Here is a 7,349-nt window from a genome sequence, read left to right on the forward strand (position 1 = left end):
GGTATAGTAATAAAGCCAGGTACAAAATGAGAATGCATTTACGGTAACAACAAATGGTAGATCAATATGTTGCAGGATCCTTGATTCGGATGTTTTAATTTTTGTGTGTGGAGGAGATGTTGGAAGTAAAATTAATAAGCAAAGCATTTGAAGTAGGGGACATTTAATTCATTGTGTTTTGATTGTTAACTATGTTTTAACTTTAGCAAGGAAGTGCGATTGCAGACAATATACTCATTTGAGTCCCTTTAATGATGTATATACCTTGAATAAAAATTAAATTGACGGAAGATAATTTTTTTCTTCAGCTAATCATAAAGGCAAAGGATCACCACTACAAGCGCTGGAACTTAAGTAGAAAAAACGAGAAAGAATACATGAGAACGGCAGACAGACATAATACAAATTTTTAGACGATATTATTAAAGGATTTTAATCTTGACAACTGATCCATAATTAAAAACTGGTGAGTTTTTAAAAAAATTCCAAATATGTGAAAATAATGATGAACATTAATTTCTTACAAATGGTGTGTCTGAAATATTACTACAAATAATAACTGTACGTCTTTATATATATATATATATATATATATATATATATATATATATATATATATATATATATATATATATATATACATACATACATACATACATACATACGTGTTTTATACCATAGGTTCAAAGCAAAATTAATATGAAGATAGATAAACAAATATATAAATACAATTCGAAATAATTGAACACGCACATTTTAATGTCATATGTGAAGCAAGTGGTTCATGTTTATTTGCAATAATGTTGTTAGAAATAACATATGTTTATTTAATATTTCTCTAGATAATACAAAAGTAAAACATATGTAAATAAATAAATAAAATAACAAGTGACAACATCTGAAAAGGCAAGTTTTCAATATTATAGAATCGAAGCAAAAGGTACATGTTTGTGAAACCTGACATATACATACATGCATACATGGGTAGAAAGATGAGAAACTTTAGAAATAGCGTGGCACTTTATCATAGTTAAAACATTTCAGTAGTGGTTGTTTCTTCTGAATAACAAAGAAATTTGCAGAGCTTTTCGCCAATGCCTCCCCCACCCCATTTGTCGGGCTGCTTTCTAAGACACATTATGTTTATGAAGTCTTCGATTGTAGTAATTCAGCATATATCGCCATCTCCCCACTTCAGCAGACTATCTCCATTTAATTCCAATAATGTTTTGGTTACGCTATGTGTAAAATTAACAAGCCATCTATTTCCAATACAAATAATCACAGTGACACACTCAATATTAATTTCCCTCTTGAATGCAGCCGAGACCGCTGACAATAGAAATGTAAATAAACTGGCGCTAGGAATTCTGTCCGTTTCCAATAAAGCAACGAGGGAGGATGAGGACATTAGTGGAGCAAATGATTACCCCTCCCCATGAGAACAATCACTTGGCAATTTTGGTGATTAGCAAGGAACTAATTCATTATTAATCTACAAACGCCGAATTCCACCTTGAATTCTGTGACACTGGTTTGTTTTGGACGCGTAGAAATATAGCCAAAGTTGTATCTTTGACAGGGAAAAGGTCAACAAAAATAATTTTTGATGAAACATTTGAGATTTCTGGGTTGATTCGACGCTGTTTATGATAACTGTAAATGAAGTGGCTTTGTACTGTTGGCATCTCTCTGAACAGTTTTACCGTTGCATACATATTTTCAAATTTAAACATGTCACATACACGGCCTTAGGTGCGGTTAGTTGTGTTCACAATAATCACTGCGTCATTTACATCTTTGCAATAAAAGAAATCGCACTGTAAATTATGTTTAAAAAAAAAAACGTTGTTCCAGGCTGACCAAACATGCCGATTTTTATCGAATTACGGAATCTATGTCGCTTTTCGGACCTGGAACTTAAATGAATTTCTGACAATGTGTTGAATAAGTGTGTATTTTGCTGCATTTAGACACGCACAAACATATTTAATTCGGCCAACAACATTTTTTATGCAAACAATATCAGTAAAACGGTAACCATTCTTCGACAAAGGACTAGATATAAATTAAACTGAAACTTCAGTATATTTTTTTATATTTAACATGTGCACAAAAATGTCGCACACGTGTGTTTATTAATAATAAATTAAGTAAAGGTTTGATGTATGTACATCGTTTCGGCGAAGGCAAAGGACTTTTTAACCAGCCCCTGTAATTATATCGGTGCCATTCCCTTGCTTGGGTGGGGTGGGGTGCTGAATGGATAAAATTGTTCTATGGTTCTAGATTCATACTGAGATTTATTTTTAGAATCGATGATACTGACTGCTTAACAATCATTAAATTAAATTTAATTTCATTCTGACTGTCAAAACAATATTGAAATTTATAGATTTTAGGATTTGTAGGTTGAAGCACCGTTACATGTATAAATTACTGAAAATATATGTGTCCTGTAGAAACGATCGAAAGAATTTGACTCCATATGTAGAGATGAAATACAAATCTGTAGACTCTTTGTTACATGTGTCAAACATATGATCCATAAAAGTAATAAAGTAACAACAGTGACAAAAATAATTTACTATGTATGTAAAAGGAAACACTAAGGCTAAATACAAATGTCAGTGACTTTTCTTGCTGCATTTGTAGCTTTACTTCACTAATGTGGTATTTTTCTTTTGACACCCGTTATAAGTTTATTTAAAACATTTTTAAGTTTCAAATAGTTAAATAAATGGAAAACGAATTTTACATTTATGGTCGATTTTGATATGTACTCAAATTTCCTTTTTTTCGAAATACATTCGAAAATAAAGCATTGACTTTGTTGTCTTTTTCACAGATTGGAAAGTTTCAGAAGCACTGACAATGACGTTTTTTTTTATAACTTTGGTCTCATTGTCTTTTCAAAACATGGTTTTGAACATTCACATTTGTAACAAAACTGATTACCTTTTTGAATGTTTTCATATTTGTGGTTGATTGCTTTTACATATATGGCTGAATTCTTGTCACATATACAGAATTTGTTTTTTTTTTTTACATTTGTAGGACATTAAATATTAAAAATGCAACAAAAACGATATAAATACCTAGCACTTACAAATGTAAAAAGAATGGTTGTAAATGCAAAAAAATATATATATATCTTTGTCATAATAGGTATATTAAAATAAAATACTACAAAAAGACGAAAAAGAAAGAACACTTCTCTAAAATTCAGTGTGTTATATAATTATAAATATGGGATTTGTAAAGCCCCACTCTACTTCTCATTTATCTCAAATGGTGACGCAGAACACATTTCGCAACAATTTGGCGGACCAGGTTTTGCAGACATAAATATCTGCTTCTTTGAGTTTTTATTTTTTTCTCTTTTTTATGTCCTAATTTAATTCTTGCTGCTTTTCTTTTTTCGCGGAGACGAGGTCATGATGGAAAATGTAAAAGTGATTTAATAAAGTTTTCTCAACCATGTAAAAGAGAAATCGCGCGGGTCTGTTGTTCTTATTTTTCTTTTCTGAGTTACATATATTGTAATTAATTTAGAAAAAAGTTAGACGCACTTCGACGATGTTACGTTCAATACAACTTCCGCGAACTTCTCAGTTCTATCACTTTTAAAATAAAAAGTAAAAGAGTAAGCGCACAATTGGCAAAGATACCCCCTTCCCCATCAACCAACAGAAAAAGTAAACATTTTGGACGCCTAGTAAACACGTGTTAATTTCTTATGAATCTACCATTTCGACTTTACGAACTACCTATATTCATGTATTCTGAATGAATAATTAAAAATCTGTAACTTTGGCATGAAAAAAATTTCAACATATTTAAATCAGAGTGTGATAGTTTATATTCTGAGTAAGAATATAACGAAAGCTAATAAGATAGCCGTAAGCCATTGTCCATATCCCAAGGAAAAAATAAATTATTGAAACACAGTGCCATTTTGATAATTCAAACATGAATCACCAGAATATTTAGCATCAGTGGAATGACTCGTCCAGTCCCGCATGCTCTTGGAAACGACCACAGTAACTCGAATGATTCGGCTAATCCCGCATTGTCTTGTATGCGATCTCAGAAACTCGAATGGCTCGCTCAGTCCCGCTTTCTCAATAATGCGATCTCAGAAACTCGAAATAACAAACTGGAAATTTAGGTTAGCAGTACTTCGAGTTATTGAAGTCCTACAGTACAGTATAACGCTGAGTATACGTCCTATTTCTTATATTTAGTTTGGTACTTCCAAATGGCCACACAACCAGCATGTTTAAATATACTTGTTAGAGTCCAGTTTCAATACATATATCTGACGCACAGTATAAGCAAGCACTGAAAGTTTGGAATATCTAGAAGGTTAAAATTAATGGTTTTTTTAGTAGCTATTGTTGTCGCTATTATTATCATTAAGAGTATTTTTATTATTGGTGTACTTGCTGTTGTTGTTGTTGTTGATGATGATGTTATTCCTGTTGTTGTCATTTAGGATGCAGCTAGTTGACCTTTGGCTCTGTCGTAGCTTCTGCTGTCGTAAAATTAATCCTAAATACAATTCTAATTCATATTTCCTTTCAAAGAGGGAGCCATAAAGATGGACATTTGAAATTAAACTAAAAATGACCACTCGAAATATCCGAAAGGTACTTAACAATGAGCTAACCATGATGAGATTCGTCAAGTTATAAACTGATAAAAGATATCATATAACTTATAATATTTAAAGAAAAATATTTAATTTTGAAAGCATTTTCAACAACAACAATAATAATAATAATAATAATAATAATAATAATAATAATTCACATTCACATTCATGTCAATTTTTAAACTGTAATCGATAAATTCCTAAATTCAAGGCATCCAACTTTTTCAGCGTAATGTTGTTTTGGTAATAAAGAAATATATATAATTTAAAAAAAAATTGATTATGAAATAAATATCTTCTTTGTTCGTCGTTTGCCGTAGATTTTGATATTTCGAAGTGTTGAATAAATCTGGCGATGATTTTGGGTGTGCGTATATATATATATGTGTATATATATATATATATATATATATATATATATATATATATATATATATATATATATATATATATATATATATATATATATATATATATATAATGGACCACATTGTAACTGAACATGGCTCTCAGTGCCCCAGGATCTACACCTTCCAATTAAATCATATATTTCCTCATCTCTGCTTAAGAGTGCTGTTAGTACGATTTTTTATTCTATAAATTCTTATCTTGAAGGATAGACGATTTCAACATCGCTAGTAAAATCCGATGTAGTGCACAGTACGTAACATTACACATAAGGTTGATTTACCGATCTTGTTGACCGAAACAATCGTTCAAATACATTATTTGCCTAAAAAAATACCTTTGAAAACATGTTTGTTAGCAGAAATTTGATGAGTAACATTTTATTTTAAAGAAACACTTTTTAAAGTTTGTAAGCCTCTGCAGGCGCTAGACGGACGATCGGGTACAAGCAGATGGAGAAATACCAGTCGAACAGAACATAACTGAATCTTTTTAGTTCCCTTGAATGAAGTGGTGTGAACGGTATTGTGACCTAGCTATCATGGAGGCTTTTAATACGGTGCGGAGAGTATTATATTTTGAATTGTCCGTGCGACTGCCTGTCCATTGGGTCAAATTTTTCCAACAGTTACAATTACCACACTTTGTGGATAGCTAGCACTTGGAATAAGGAAGAACACAATCGATGTGGAAGAACACAATCGATGTGGAAGAACACAATCGAACACAATCGATGTGGAAGAACACAATCGATGTGGAAGAACACAATCGATGTGGGTCTCAGAAAGGATAAGGTCAAGATAACTGTGACTGAGGAAAAAAATGTTACGCTCAATAACTTGAATTCTAAATCATCTTCAGTTACCACACTGTGGTTAGTTTGCACTTGGGGTAATGACGATACTTTTCGATTCGAGATGAAATGGTTAAAGTCCAGATTTACTGTGACTGAAAATTAACATTAGTTTTACATCACATACCTAGACCAAACATTACGGATGGGTTGCACTTAGGGTAAGAAAAAAGTCTGTCGATTTGGGATGAAAAGGGTTCTACATAATGACATTAGTTCTATATACAGACCCCGACTAAACTTAGTGCTTGGCTTACATGTGGGGGTTTGGAGGAAGCCTATCGAATTTGGAATGAAACGGTCAAAGGTCATGGTCACCGTGACTGAAAGAAGAAAAGTAGTTTCTGCATACAAATTTCAGTCATCAAAATCAAGGACATTTGGCGGGCATACTTTTATGGTACTGTTGTTTACCATGGACACGCATGTAGCAACATGAAATTCGGTCAAGGCGATTTTAAGGACGTTTTACCTAAATTGTCAGATATATTCAACAACGATAGGTCTATTTAAATTTAATCCTGCCATAATAAGAGGCAAACGACACACACACCAAACGAAACACAAACTGAGCGAGGTACGGTATGACATTGTGATTACATATAAATAGCCGTGAGCTCTAAGCCTGATGCCGCTGTTAGGATCGTTTAGATTAAACGGCATCGTTTTAGTTATTCGAAGCCGAGTATATATTTAGAAAGTCTGGTTAAAGTTGTGTCACTTGTAACTTGCTAATGTTACAAAATGCTTAAAGTAAATTCAACTGCTCACTTTCTCCAAACTACCTGTCATTATAATTTACCAGATTGGTAAATCTAGTCTGCTCTCTGCTCAAAAAGATATTTTGAAAACAGAACTCTCTCTCTCTCTCTCTCTCTCTCTCTCTCCGAACATGTCAAGATCTACACTTGCCAGAAGCAATTTGTTTATATTCTTCTTTAATTGGTCTCATGTTTCCCAAGTTACCAGTCTTATCTCCGGTATAGTTTCCCCTAACGCCGCTGAATTCTCAACAAAACACGACGGAAATCAATCCCTGTCTGTTCGAGAGTGTAACCCAACGTTTTCCACCCTCATTTGACGTTTTCATAGCCTCATTATTGAAGGGATTTTTACCTCATAAAACTTAATTGTCCGCACAACAAGTGTTGCTTGTCAATTTCTATGAAATTGTACTTATTCCCCGGAAGATGTAATATTTTAAAAATAACAGTTCCAACCTGGTGTTTTGATAGCTTTATTGCAGTCGTTGGTTTATTTCGGTCAATCTCTTTCACGCATCTGCACGACTTGGGTTTCGAATCGTACTCACCGTAGTTGCAAGTGAATAAATCGCGCCAAAATACGAATAATGCTGACCCAGATCTCCGTCGTATAATGCACCATGTGATCCGTGTCTACATTTTGCGTTTAAAATATATCATACATAAG

The sequence above is a fragment of the Sinohyriopsis cumingii genome, chromosome 2 (genome assembly GCF_028554795.1).
Source record: "Sinohyriopsis cumingii isolate HCF-2022 chromosome 2, ASM2855479v2, whole genome shotgun sequence".
NCBI classification, from domain to species: domain Eukaryota; kingdom Metazoa; phylum Mollusca; class Bivalvia; order Unionida; family Unionidae; genus Sinohyriopsis; species Sinohyriopsis cumingii.